Raw genomic sequence first — 12,759 nt, 5'->3', positions numbered from 1 at the left:
ACTCTTGTTTGTCGGACAACACGACTGCAGAAACTTAGGCACGTACGTTGGCCGGTATGTCAGAGGGTCTATGTGTGTGTTCACACCTGTGCGTGTATATGACTGTAACTGCTCACGAGGACGCGCTTCTTGGCTTCTTTGTGTTCCTCTGAATCCGCATCTTGGTCTCCGTGTGTCCCTGAGGTCCTCCACAGGGACACCGAACCGTAAAAGCCACAGTTGATACGCAGCGCACTGGCACTGGACACCGCCCTCCCTAAATGGAGAAAGACCCCTTCAAGCTTCAAGAGGCCGAATGCAAACTCTGAAACCCAGGGGCTTTTGAAATAGGCCACGGATTCCCGCTCTCCCACAGCCAAGCCTTCTGACCAAAGCACAAAGACCTAACCAGTCTTGCCTCCCGGCCGTGGGTATGACATATACGTGGACCCAGAGACCCTGCCAGCTAGTAGCACATCTGATGTGCACTTTGGGCCTCTTTGAGCACTCCTGGAGGCAAGAGAACCTCCGCTGGTCGGGACGACCCTGACCTGCAGCACGCTACTGGCAAGATGCGGGCCGGCACCACTCAAGGGACTAACGAAATTCGGCCTATGTGGCAATTCTCGCCAACTAGGCCAAATCACTCTCTGTGGACCCATAGGAATGCCCACCACAAGAAGTGGTGGGCTTCAGCAACCATGACCCAAGTTCAGACCCCACAGCCGAAACTAGGCTACCATCCCTGCCATGTTTCGCCAGCACCCAGCCAGCAGTTTTGGCTGCCCTGAACCCCGAGGAAACGCACAAATCCTTGCCAGCCTCGTCCTCCGTGCCGTCCTCCATGCCCTCCTCCTGCCCACGGGGCAACTCGAACCTATTGGAAGCCACAGACATCATGCAAAGAGGGGGACCCTGTACACCAGGGATGACAGACCGCAAGCATGTCTGCTTTGATGACACTGACCCTACCCCACGGATCCTGGCACTTCTCCACTGCCACAGCGACACTACAGAGAACCTCACACAGATCAAAGGCACTGTCCCCGAGAACCACAGACAGATTGCCAACGGAAGACCTCTGCCACCCAAGGGGACCTGGAAGCTTCAAAGGGCACAGTGCCTGTCTGCGGCAGCGCACCCGGCATCGCAACAGTGCCCGCGTCGCTGTTCCGCCAACACACCGCTCCAGGTAAATCTCTGGCTCTTCGAAAGTCCTGCGTGCCTCCCGGGCCGGACGCATCATGCCCTGTGGGAGAAAAACTTTTCGCTTTGCATATTCACAAACAAGGGAACAATGTGGCCAAAGGGCATATTCGCATAACTCACCTATCCTCAAGGAGAGCGGCACAGACGCCTCAGCATGTCTATCTTCTCTATGTCCTGCAAGACACCCTTTGGGCGTCATTCCTCCAGCAATGGGATCACAACTCTCCGCAGGTTACCTACCTCACCCCATCCTCTTGAACTGCCAAACCCATCCCCTTCATAGGCAGCTGATGCCAACCCACCACGGACAGGACACATCCTTGGGAAGCCGTGGCCAGCGCCTGCACCCCAATAATGACAGCCCATCCCACGACATAACACAGGACATGTCCTCATGATGCCTTACCTTCCTCTCCACGAAACAGCCACCACGCAGGCTTAAATGCACCACTCGGTGCTAACCCCACTCCACGATGGCCCACTTTGTGCCAACACCTGTGCCAGGAGCTGCAATACAGGAGCTGACATGGGCCCTACCTAGGCCTAATCCATCAGCCCTTCCGCCAAAGCCCAACCCCAGTCCACACCCACTCACTACTCCAGCCACACCGGGCACTCAAGAACTTCAAAGAGCCAAACCAAACGACAGAGAGGGCCACAGGCCTGACCTGATGCTCCAGGCCCCAACCAGGGAAGCTTGCTCATTTTGGCTTCCAGAGCTAAACCCCAAAGCCTCATGCACAAAGCGTGATCCCGGCCAAAGCACACCTTTCCAAGCTGCAAGCTCACTGGGCCTACACCACCACACACTCCGCCTCTGAAGACCAGCAGGAGAGCCTGCCCCCTCACATTCCCTCAACGGTCTTTCAGCAGTGACCTGATATTCACACACGACCCAGCTTAGTGGCAGCCACAGTCGACCCTCAGACAGGAGCCCCTCCAAGTCTGGAGCCCTGAGTGGTGTTTGCATGCATGTCAACAGGGGACGCTGGCCCTCAGCATGTCTATGTTCTCTACATCCTGCAAGACACCCTTTGGCGGTCATTCCTCTGGCAATGGGATCACAACTCTACACAGGTTACCTACTTCTCTCCTCACTGTCCCATACGCCTGAGAGAGGAAATGTTGTGGACCTCAGATTCGATGAGGAGAAGGTAGAGTGTCTCACTCATTTTGTTCAGATTTTCAAAGGAATGCATACAAGGGTGTCATCATCGATCCAAGCACTGCTGAGACGATGCAGAACACAACCGGGAATGCCATGCAAGTCTGCACAGGAGCCATAACCTCGTAGTACTCCAAAACCCTGGGAAATCCACAGCCCTCAGGCCACTCTGCAAGGGCAACAGTCAATCTACTCTTGAAGCCACTGGGCCCGTCTGAGGAAAATCTAATATCCAGTGGCATATCTTAGGGTGGGTGAACGCCTACCTTCCTGAGTCATCTGGGACCATGCTTAGCAACCTGCCCCCACCTCACTTTTCCAGTTCTCAGCACCTCCCGTCATCACACAACGCGAAAGTTTTCTTGCCTTTCCATACGGCCACCCTTGCCCAGCAACTGCACCTCAGAAGTGGACATAAATCACGCAGGCTTCAGAATTGGACCAGGGACAACAGAGAACGTGATACATGTGAATGATTATCTGGGCCTGAGCCTGGACCCTGCTTCCCAAGGACCTCTACCCTTACCGAGAACTCAATGTTTGTATGACAGCACGACTGCAGAAAGTTAGGCACGTACGTTGGCCGGTATATGAGAGGGTCTATGTGTGTGTTCAAGCGTGTGCATGTGTGTGACTGTAACTGCTCACGAGGACGCACTTCTGGGCTTCTTTGTGTTCCTCTGAATCTGCATCTTGGTGTCCGTGTGTCCCTGAGGCCCTCTACAGAGACAACGAACCGTAAAAGCCACAGTTGAACAGAGCACACTGGCTTTGGACACCGCACTCCCTGAACGGAGAAAGACCCCTTCAAGCTTCAAGAGGGGGAAGGCGAATTCTGAAACCCAGGAGCTTTTGAAACAGGCCATGGATTCCTGCTCTCCCACAGCCAAGCCTTCTGACCAAAGCACAAAGACCTAACCAGACTTGCCTCCCGGCCGTGGGTATGACATATACGTGGACCCGGAGATGCTCCCAGCTAGTAGCACATCTGATGTGCACTTGGGGCCACTTCCAGCACTCCCGGAGGCAAGAGAACCTCCGCTGGTCAGGCCGACCCTGACCTGCAGCACGCTACTGGCAAGATGAGGGCCGGCACCACTCAAGGGACTAACGAAATTCGGCCTATATGCCAATTCTCGCCAACTAGGCGAAATCACTTTCCGTGAGACCATGGGATTGCCCACCACAGGAAATGGTGGGCTTCAGCAACCATGACCACGGTTCGGACCCCACAGTCGAAGCTAGGCTACCATCCCTGCCATGTTTTGCCAGCACCCACGCAGCAGTGTTGGCTGCCCTGAACCCCGAGGAAACGCACAAACCCTGGACAGATTCTTCCTCAGTGCCCTCCTCCTGCCCACTGGGCAACTCGACCCTAGTGGAAGCCACAGACATCATGCAAACAGGGGGACACTGTACACCAGGGATTACAGACCGCAAGCATGTCCGCTTTGATGACACTGACCCTACCCCACGGATCCTAGCACTTCTCCACTGCCACAGCGACACTACCGAGAACCTCACAGAGATCAAAGGCACTGTCCCCGCGAACCACAGACAGATTGCCAACGGAAGACCTCTGCCACCCAAGGGGACCTGCCACCCAAGGGGACCTGGAAGCTTCAAAGGGCACAGTGCCTGTCTGCGGCAGCGCACCCGGCATCGCAACAGTGCCCGCGTCGCTGTTCCACCAACACACCGCTCCAGGTAAATCTCTGGCTCTTCGAAAGTCCTGCGTGCCTCACGGGCCGGACGCATCATGCCCTGTGGGAGAAAAACTTTTCGCTTTGCACATTCCCAAACAAGGGAACAAAGTGGCCGAAGGGCATGTTCGCATAACTCACCTATCTTCAAGGAGAGCGGCACAGACGCCTCAGCATGTCTATCTTCTCTACGTCCTGCAAGACACCCTTTGGGCGTCATTCCTCCGGCAATGGGATCACAAATCTACGCAGGTTACCAACCTCGCTCCTCACTGTCCGTACGCCCGAGAGAGGAAACGTGCTGGACCTCAGACTCGATGAGGAGACGGTAGAGGGTTCTCACTCATTTTGTTCAGATTTTCCAAGGAATGCATACAAGGGTGTCATCATCGATCCAAGCACGTGCTGGGACGCAGCAGAACACAACCAGTCATGCCATGCGGGTCTGCAGAGGAGACATGACCTCGTAGTACTCCAAAACCCTGGGGAATCCACAGCCCTCAGGCCACTCTGCAAGAGTAACAGTCAATCTACTCTTGAAGCCACTGGGCCCGTCTGAGGAAAACCTAATATCCAGTGGCACATCTTAGGGTGGGTGAACGCCTACCTTCCTGAGTCATCCGGGACCATGCTTACCAACCTGCCCCCACCTCACTTTTCCAGTTCTCCTGAGCACCTCCAGTCATCACACAACGCGAAAGTCTTCTTGCCTTTCCTGACGGCAACCGCTGCCCAGCAACTGCACCTGAGAAGTGGACATAAATCACGCAGGCTTCAGAATTGGACCGGGGTCCTCAGAGAACGTGATTCATGCGAATGTTTACCGCAGCGTGAGCCCAGACCCTGCTTCCCAAGGACCTCTACCCTTACTGAGGACTCAATGTTTGTCTGACAGCACGACTGCAGAAAGTTAGGCACGTACGTTGGCCGGTATGTGAGAGGGTCTACGTGTGTGTTCACGCGTGAGCACGTGTGTGACCGTAACTGCGCACGAGGACGCGCTTCTGGGCTTCTTTGTGTTCCTCTGAATCTGCATCTTGGTCTCCTTGGGTCCCTGAGGCCCTCTGCACAGACACCGAATCGTAAAAACCACAGTTAATACACAGCACACTGCCTTTGGAAACCGCCCCCCCGAATGGAGAAAGACCCCCTTCAAGCTTCAAGAGGCCGAATGCGAACTCTGAAACGTGGAGGCTGTTGAAAGAGGCCACGGATTCCCGCTCTCCCACAACCAAGACTTCTGACCAAAGCACAATGAGCTAACCAGACTTGCCTCCCGGCCGTGGGTGTGACATATACGTGGACCCGGAGAACCTGCCAGCTACTAGCACATCTGATGTGCGCTTGGGGCCACTTCCAGCACTCCCGGAGGCAAGACAACCTCCGCTGGTCGGGCCGACCCTCACCTGCGGCAGGCTACAGGCAACATGCAGCCCGGCACCACTCGAGGGGTAACGAAATTTGGCCTATGTGCCTATTCTCGCCAACTAGGCCACATCACTTTCTGTGGGCCCACAGGAATGCCCACCACAGGAAATGATGGGCTTCAGCAACCATGACCCAAGTTCAGACCCCACAGCCGAAACTAGGCTACCATCCCTGCCACGTTTCGCCAGCACCCACCCAGCAGGGTTGGCGGCCCTGAACCCTGAGGAAACGCACAAATCCTTGCCAGCCTCGTCCTCCGTGGCCTCCTCCTGCCCACGGGGCAACTCGACCCTATTGGAAGCCACAGACATCGTGCAAACAGGGGGACACTGTACACCTGCGATGACAGATCGCAAGCACGTTCGCTTTGATGACACTGACTCTACCCCACGGATCCTGGCACTTCTCCACTGCCACAGCGACACTACCGAGAACCTCACAGAGATCAAAGGCACTGCCCTCGAGAACCACAGACAGATTGCCAACGGAAGACCTCTGCCACCCAAGGGGACCTGGAAGCTTCAAAGGGCACAGTGCCTGTCTGCGGCAGCGCACCCGGCATCGCAACAGTGCCCGCGTCGCTGTTCCGCCAACACACCGCTCCAGGTAAATCTCTGGCTCTTCGAAAGTCCTGCGTGCCTCCCGGGCCAGACGCATCATGCCCTGTGGGAGAAAAACTTTTCGCTTTGCACATTCCCAAACAAGGGAACAAAGTGGCCAAAGGGCATGTTCGCATAACTCACCTATCTTCAAGGAGAGCGGCACAGACGCCTCAGCATGTCTATCTTCTCTACGTCCTGCAAGACACCCTTTGGGCGTCATTCCTCCGGCAATGGGATCACAAATCTACGCAGGTTACCAACCTCGCTCCTCACTGTCCGTACGCCCGAGAGAGGAAACGTGCTGGACCTCAGACTCGATGAGGAGACGGTAGAGGGTTCTCACTCATTTTGTTCAGATTTTCCAAGGAATGCATACAAGGGTGTCATCATCGATCCAAGCACGTGCTGGGACGCAGCAGAACACAACCAGGCATGCCATGCGGGTCTGCAGAGGATCCATGACCTCATAATATTCCAAAACCCTGGGGAATCCACAGCCCTCAGGCCACTCTGCAAGAGCAACAGTCAAACTACTCTTGAAGCCACTGGGCCCGTCTGAGGAAAACCTAGTATCCAATGGCACATCTTAGGCTGAGTGAACGCCTACCTTCCTGAGTCATCCGGGACCACGCTTAGAAACCTGTCCCCACCTCACTTTTCCAGTTCTCCTTAGCACCTCCAGTCATCACACAAGGCGAAAGTCGTCTTGCTTTACTGTCGGCCACCCTTGCCCAGAAACCGCACCTGAGAAGTGGACATAAATCACGCAGGCTTCAGAATTGGACCCGGGTCCTCTGAGAACGTGATTCATGCGAATGTTTACCTGGGCTTGAGCCCGGACCCTGCTTCTCAAGGACCTCTACCCTTACTGAGAACTCTTGTTTGTCGGACAACACGACTGCAGAAACTTAGGCACGTACGTTGGCCGGTATGTCAGAGGGTCTATGTGTGTGTTCACACCTGTGCGTGTATATGACTGTAACTGCTCACGAGGACGCGCTTCTTGGCTTCTTTGTGTTCCTCTGAATCCGCATCTTGGTCTCCGTGTGTCCCTGAGGTCCTCCACAGGGACACCGAACCGTAAAAGCCACAGTTGATACGCAGCGCACTGGCACTGGACACCGCCCTCCCTAAATGGAGAAAGACCCCTTCAAGCTTCAAGAGGCCGAATGCAAACTCTGAAACCCAGGGGCTTTTGAAATAGGCCACGGATTCCCGCTCTCCCACAGCCAAGCCTTCTGACCAAAGCACAAAGACCTAACCAGTCTTGCCTCCCGGCCGTGGGTATGACATATACGTGGACCCAGAGACCCTGCCAGCTAGTAGCACATCTGATGTGCACTTTGGGCCTCTTTGAGCACTCCTGGAGGCAAGAGAACCTCCGCTGGTCGGGACGACCCTGACCTGCAGCACGCTACTGGCAAGATGCGGGCCGGCACCACTCAAGGGACTAACGAAATTCGGCCTATGTGGCAATTCTCGCCAACTAGGCCAAATCACTCTCTGTGGACCCATAGGAATGCCCACCACAAGAAGTGGTGGGCTTCAGCAACCATGACCCAAGTTCAGACCCCACAGCCGAAACTAGGCTACCATCCCTGCCATGTTTCGCCAGCACCCAGCCAGCAGTTTTGGCTGCCCTGAACCCCGAGGAAACGCACAAATCCTTGCCAGCCTCGTCCTCCGTGCCGTCCTCCATGCCCTCCTCCTGCCCACGGGGCAACTCGAACCTATTGGAAGCCACAGACATCATGCAAAGAGGGGGACCCTGTACACCAGGGATGACAGACCGCAAGCATGTCTGCTTTGATGACACTGACCCTACCCCACGGATCCTGGCACTTCTCCACTGCCACAGCGACACTACAGAGAACCTCACACAGATCAAAGGCACTGTCCCCGAGAACCACAGACAGATTGCCAACGGAAGACCTCTGCCACCCAAGGGGACCTGGAAGCTTCAAAGGGCACAGTGCCTGTCTGCGGCAGCGCACCCGGCATCGCAACAGTGCCCGCGTCGCTGTTCCGCCAACACACCGCTCCAGGTAAATCTCTGGCTCTTCGAAAGTCCTGCGTGCCTCCCGGGCCGGACGCATCATGCCCTGTGGGAGAAAAACTTTTCGCTTTGCATATTCACAAACAAGGGAACAATGTGGCCAAAGGGCATATTCGCATAACTCACCTATCCTCAAGGAGAGCGGCACAGACGCCTCAGCATGTCTATCTTCTCTATGTCCTGCAAGACACCCTTTGGGCGTCATTCCTCCAGCAATGGGATCACAACTCTCCGCAGGTTACCTACCTCACCCCATCCTCTTGAACTGCCAAACCCATCCCCTTCATAGGCAGCTGATGCCAACCCACCACGGACAGGACACATCCTTGGGAAGCCGTGGCCAGCGCCTGCACCCCAATAATGACAGCCCATCCCACGACATAACACAGGACATGTCCTCATGATGCCTTACCTTCCTCTCCACGAAACAGCCACCACGCAGGCTTAAATGCACCACTCGGTGCTAACCCCACTCCACGATGGCCCACTTTGTGCCAACACCTGTGCCAGGAGCTGCAATACAGGAGCTGACATGGGCCCTACCTAGGCCTAATCCATCAGCCCTTCCGCCAAAGCCCAACCCCAGTCCACACCCACTCACTACTCCAGCCACACCGGGCACTCAAGAACTTCAAAGAGCCAAACCAAACGACAGAGAGGGCCACAGGCCTGACCTGATGCTCCAGGCCCCAACCAGGGAAGCTTGCTCATTTTGGCTTCCAGAGCTAAACCCCAAAGCCTCATGCACAAAGCGTGATCCCGGCCAAAGCACACCTTTCCAAGCTGCAAGCTCACTGGGCCTACACCACCACACACTCCGCCTCTGAAGACCAGCAGGAGAGCCTGCCCCCTCACATTCCCTCAACGGTCTTTCAGCAGTGACCTGATATTCACACACGACCCAGCTTAGTGGCAGCCACAGTCGACCCTCAGACAGGAGCCCCTCCAAGTCTGGAGCCCTGAGTGGTGTTTGCATGCATGTCAACAGGGGACGCTGGCCCTCAGCATGTCTATGTTCTCTACATCCTGCAAGACACCCTTTGGCGGTCATTCCTCTGGCAATGGGATCACAACTCTACACAGGTTACCTACTTCTCTCCTCACTGTCCCATACGCCTGAGAGAGGAAATGTTGTGGACCTCAGATTCGATGAGGAGAAGGTAGAGTGTCTCACTCATTTTGTTCAGATTTTCAAAGGAATGCATACAAGGGTGTCATCATCGATCCAAGCACTGCTGAGACGATGCAGAACACAACCGGGAATGCCATGCAAGTCTGCACAGGAGCCATAACCTCGTAGTACTCCAAAACCCTGGGAAATCCACAGCCCTCAGGCCACTCTGCAAGAGCAACAGTCAATCTACTCTTGAAGCCACTGGGCCCGTCTGAGGAAAATCTAATATCCAGTGGCATATCTTAGGGTGGGTGAACGCCTACCTTCCTGAGTCATCCGGGACCATGCTTAGCAACCTGCCCCCACCTCACTTTTCCAGTTCTCAGCACCTCCCGTCATCACACAACGCGAAAGTTTTCTTGCCTTTCCATACGGCCACCCTTGCCCAGCAACTGCACCTCAGAAGTGGACATAAATCACGCAGGCTTCAGAATTGGACCAGGGACAACAGAGAACGTGATACATGTGAATGATTATCTGGGCCTGAGCCTGGACCCTGCTTCCCAAGGACCTCTACCCTTACCGAGAACTCAATGTTTGTATGACAGCACGACTGCAGAAAGTTAGGCACGTACGTTGGCCGGTATATGAGAGGGTCTATGTGTGTGTTCAAGCGTGTGCATGTGTGTGACTGTAACTGCTCACGAGGACGCACTTCTGGGCTTCTTTGTGTTCCTCTGAATCTGCATCTTGGTGTCCGTGTGTCCCTGAGGCCCTCTACAGAGACAACGAACCGTAAAAGCCACAGTTGAACAGAGCACACTGGCTTTGGACACCGCACTCCCTGAACGGAGAAAGACCCCTTCAAGCTTCAAGAGGGGGAAGGCGAATTCTGAAACCCAGGAGCTTTTGAAATAGGCCATGGATTCCTGCTCTCCCACAGCCAAGCCTTCTGACCAAAGCACAAAGACCTAACCAGACTTGCCTCCCGGCCGTGGGTATGACATATACGTGGACCCGGAGATGCTCCCAGCTAGTAGCACATCTGATGTGCACTTGGGGCCACTTCCAGCACTCCCGGAGGCAAGAGAACCTCCGCTGGTCAGGCCGACCCTGACCTGCAGCACGCTACTGGCAAGATGAGGGCCGGCACCACTCAAGGGACTAACGAAATTCGGCCTATATGCCAATTCTCGCCAACTAGGCGAAATCACTTTCCGTGAGACCATGGGATTGCCCACCACAGGAAATGGTGGGCTTCAGCAACCATGACCACGGTTCGGACCCCACAGTCGAAGCTAGGCTACCATCCCTGCCATGTTTTGCCAGCACCCACGCAGCAGTGTTGGCTGCCCTGAACCCCGAGGAAACGCACAAACCCTGGACAGATTCTTCCTCAGTGCCCTCCTCCTGCCCACTGGGCAACTCGACCCTAGTGGAAGCCACAGACATCATGCAAACAGGGGGACACTGTACACCAGGGATTACAGACCGCAAGCATGTCCGCTTTGATGACACTGACCCTACCCCACGGATCCTAGCACTTCTCCACTGCCACAGCGACACTACCGAGAACCTCACAGAGATCAAAGGCACTGTCCCCGCGAACCACAGACAGATTGCCAACGGAAGACCTCTGCCACCCAAGGGGACCTGCCACCCAAGGGGACCTGGAAGCTTCAAAGGGCACAGTGCCTGTCTGCGGCAGCGCACCCGGCATCGCAACAGTGCCCGCGTCGCTGTTCCACCAACACACCGCTCCAGGTAAATCTCTGGCTCTTCGAAAGTCCTGCGTGCCTCACGGGCCGGACGCATCATGCCCTGTGGGAGAAAAACTTTTCGCTTTGCACATTCCCAAACAAGGGAACAAAGTGGCCAAAGGGCATGTTCGCATAACTCACCTATCTTCAAGGAGAGCGGCACAGACGCCTCAGCATGTCTATCTTCTCTACGTCCTGCAAGACACCCTTTGGGCGTCATTCCTCCAGCAATGGGATCACAAATCTACGCAGGTTACCAACCTCGCTCCTCACTGTCCGTACGCCCGAGAGAGGAAACGTGCTGGACCTCAGACTCGATGAGGAGACGGTAGAGGGTTCTCACTCATTTTGTTCAGATTTTCCAAGGAATGCATACAAGGGTGTCATCATCGATCCAAGCACGTGCTGGGACGCAGCAGAACACAACCAGTCATGCCATGCGGGTCTGCAGAGGAGACATGACCTCGTAGTACTCCAAAACCCTGGGGAATCCACAGCCCTCAGGCCACTCTGCAAGAGCAACAGTCAATCTACTCTTGAAGCCACTGGGCCCGTCTGAGGAAAACCTAATATCCAGTGGCACATCTTAGGGTGGGTGAACGCCTACCTTCCTGAGTCATCCGGGACCATGCTTACCAACCTGCCCCCACCTCACTTTTCCAGTTCTCCTGAGCACCTCCAGTCATCACACAACGCGAAAGTCTTCTTGCCTTTCCTGACGGCAACCGCTGCCCAGCAACTGCACCTGAGAAGTGGACATAAATCACGCAGGCTTCAGAATTGGACCGGGGTCCTCAGAGAACGTGATTCATGCGAATGTTTACCGCAGCGTGAGCCCAGACCCTGCTTCCCAAGGACCTCTACCCTTACTGAGGACTCAATGTTTGTCTGACAGCACGACTGCAGAAAGTTAGGCACGTACGTTGGCCGGTATGTGAGAGGGTCTACGTGTGTGTTCACGCGTGAGCACGTGTGTGACCGTAACTGCGCACGAGGACGCGCTTCTGGGCTTCTTTGTGTTCCTCTGAATCTGCATCTTGGTCTCCTTGGGTCCCTGAGGCCCTCTGCACAGACACCGAATCGTAAAAACCACAGTTAATACACAGCACACTGCCTTTGGAAACCGCCCCCCCGAATGGAGAAAGACCCCCTTCAAGCTTCAAGAGGCCGAATGCGAACTCTGAAACGCGGAGGCTGTTGAAAGAGGCCACGGATTCCCGCTCTCCCACAACCAAGACTTCTGACCAAAGCACAATGAGCTAACCAGACTTGCCTCCCGGCCGTGGGTGTGACATATACGTGGACCCGGAGAACCTGCCAGCTACTAGCACATCTGATGTGCGCTTGGGGCCACTTCCAGCACTCCCGGAGGCAAGACAACCTCCGCTGGTAGGGCCGACCCTCACCTGCGGCAGGCTACAGGCAACATGCAGCCCGGCACCACTCGAGGGGTAACGAAATTTGGCCTATGTGCCTATTCTCGCCAACTAGGCCACATCACTTTCTGTGGGCCCACAGGAATGCCCACCACAGGAAATGATGGGCTTCAGCAACCATGACCCAAGTTCAGACCCCACAGCCGAAACTAGGCTACCATCCCTGCCACGTTTCGCCAGCACCCACCCAGCAGGGTTGGCGGCCCTGAACCCTGAGGAAACGCACAAATCCTTGCCAGCCTCGTCCTCCGTGGCCTCCTCCTGCCCACGGGGCAACTCGACCCTATTGGAAGCCACAGACATCGTG

General features: G+C 55.5%; 5 non-coding genes across 5 annotated transcripts; all 5 read right to left on the bottom strand.

The window, feature by feature from the left end:
- Positions 1-2,317: 2,317 nt before the first annotated feature.
- Positions 2,318-2,409, bottom strand: LOC132505824 (small nucleolar RNA SNORD116). The gene has a single exon (XR_009535549.1). It is a non-coding gene; the product is annotated as a small nucleolar RNA SNORD116 (small nucleolar RNA).
- Positions 2,410-4,359: 1,950 nt separating this feature from the next.
- LOC132505264 (small nucleolar RNA SNORD116) lies at positions 4,360-4,452 on the bottom strand. Its single transcript, XR_009535329.1, has one exon. It is a non-coding gene; the product is annotated as a small nucleolar RNA SNORD116 (small nucleolar RNA).
- A 1,937-nt stretch (positions 4,453-6,389) lies between these two features.
- Positions 6,390-6,482, bottom strand: LOC132505260 (small nucleolar RNA SNORD116). The gene has a single exon (XR_009535328.1). It is a non-coding gene; the product is annotated as a small nucleolar RNA SNORD116 (small nucleolar RNA).
- Positions 6,483-9,277: 2,795 nt separating this feature from the next.
- LOC132505819 (small nucleolar RNA SNORD116) lies at positions 9,278-9,369 on the bottom strand. The gene has a single exon (XR_009535548.1). It is a non-coding gene; the product is annotated as a small nucleolar RNA SNORD116 (small nucleolar RNA).
- A 1,950-nt stretch (positions 9,370-11,319) lies between these two features.
- On the bottom strand, positions 11,320-11,412 carry LOC132505255 (small nucleolar RNA SNORD116). The gene has a single exon (XR_009535326.1). It is a non-coding gene; the product is annotated as a small nucleolar RNA SNORD116 (small nucleolar RNA).
- Between the last annotated feature and the right edge of the window lie 1,347 nt (positions 11,413-12,759).

Source organism: Lagenorhynchus albirostris, chromosome 1 (genome assembly GCF_949774975.1).
Source record: "Lagenorhynchus albirostris chromosome 1, mLagAlb1.1, whole genome shotgun sequence".
Lineage (NCBI taxonomy): Eukaryota > Metazoa > Chordata > Mammalia > Artiodactyla > Delphinidae > Lagenorhynchus > Lagenorhynchus albirostris.
This window is presented reverse-complemented; position numbering and strand designations above follow the sequence as displayed.